The sequence below is a fragment of the Otolemur garnettii genome, unplaced genomic scaffold (genome assembly GCF_000181295.1).
Source record: "Otolemur garnettii isolate 467f Iridium unplaced genomic scaffold, OtoGar3 scaffold00301, whole genome shotgun sequence".
Taxonomy (NCBI): Eukaryota; Metazoa; Chordata; class Mammalia; order Primates; family Galagidae; genus Otolemur; species Otolemur garnettii.
In genome coordinates this window covers 623,237-625,136 of record NW_003852696.1, presented here as the reverse complement: position 1 = coordinate 625,136, position 1,900 = coordinate 623,237, and positions in this window count along the sequence as shown.

Here is a 1,900-nt window from a genome sequence, read left to right as displayed (position 1 = left end):
AAAAAAAAAAAAAAAGAAATGTTAATGTTGATTGCAAGCAGATTTTAGAAGAACTTAAAACTTAAGGAAGTGCAGCATTAGATTTACCCTTAATAATAGGTGTTAATTTACACAGGGAGAGCTACCTAAAAAACTACCTACTGAAGTTTATGGTCCCATTCCTGAAGGAACAGTAGGCTTAGGGAAAAGTAGTCTTACTATGGAAGGACTATCTGTCCATCCAGGAATAATTGATGAAGATTATAAAGGAGAAATTTTAATAATAGTATCAGCCACAAAAGATGTCCACCATATCTGGCCTGTCATTCTGTGTCACTAGCTACAGGACAATGTGTGGCTCAAATCTTAATTCTACCCTATCATAAAGAAAAAGCTGCTCCTGGTAACCTGAGATGGAGGCTTTGAAAGCACAGGTAAACAAGTCTTTTAGCAGACATTTTTAAGTGACTCCCATCCCCAATGTCATGTTATTTTCAAAAATAATGTTCAGATTAAAGGTTTAGTAGATACAGAAGCAGACATGTCCATAATAGCTTCTCATATGTGGCCAGAAAATTTGCCCAAGACTAAAGTAAAAGCCACATTTGTAGAACTCGGGACCATGTCTGAAATTGAACAAAGTACTGTGAATCTAAACTGCAAATAACCTGATGACCAAGCAGCCAGTTTATGTCCCTTCATTGCTCCTATAGCAATTACCCTCTGGGGAAGAGATTAAAACAGTGGGAACTAGGCTTACTATTCCTACAATTTCACAAGCCACTAAAGGAATTAAGCTTAGTACAGGCCATGATCCCATCCAACCTAATATACAAAAAAAACCCCTAATTATGTTCAAAATGAAACTAAGCAAGCTGGCTTAAAACTGCTCTCCTTAGAGGAAGATTTTTTTCTAGAACGAGCCACTGAGAAGCGCTTCGCCCTTCTGTTGCAATAAAAAACAAATAAACCGGTATGGGTAAAGCATGAGCCCCTTCCTTTACAGAAACTAGAAGCGCTTCCTTAATTAGTGGAAGAACAATTACAGACTGGTCATATACAACAAACAACAAGTGAATGAAATAGTCCAGTCTTTGTGATGAAAAAGCAATCAGGTAAATGGAGAATGTTACTGATTTACATAAAATAAATGTTATAATTCAACCCATGGGTTCTTTGCAACCAGGAATTCCAAATCCTACGTTAATACCTAAACATTACCCAATTATTATTATTAATTTGAAAGATTTTTTTAGCATTCATCTGCAAGAGAAGGATGCAGAACGCTTTGCGTTTATAATTCCATCTTTGAATAATAAAAAGCCCAGCAAGAGATATAGATAAAATGTCTTACTCCAACGAATGCTTAATAGCCTAACTTCATGTCAGTTATTTGTACATCTGCCTTTAGAAAAGCTAAGAAAAACTTTTCCAGACAACTTTTATTTCATTACATGGATGATATATTATTATCTCATCCTTGTTCTGATACTTTACAAAAATCATTTCAATTAGCTTGTATTAAATTTGAAGAGTATGGCCTTCAAATATCTAAAGATAAAATTCAGAGTCAAGAACCTTAGAAATATTTGGGATATCATATAACTGTTCAAAATATCATTCCACAAAAAATTCAAATTAGAAAAGATTCACTTTGTACTTTAAATGATTTTCAAAAAGTATTAGGAGATATAAATTTAATTAGGCCAACTTTGGGAATTCCCAATTATGCTCCTAAGAATTTATTTGCTGGCTCAGCACCGGTGGCTCAAGTGGCTAAGGCATCAGCCAAATACACCTAAGGTGGCAGGTTCGACTGCAGCCCGGCTGCCAAATGAGGACAGCTGCAACCCAAAAAAAAAAAAAAAAAAAATAGCGGGGCGTGGTGGTGGGCGCCTGTAGTCCCAGCTACTTGGGAGGC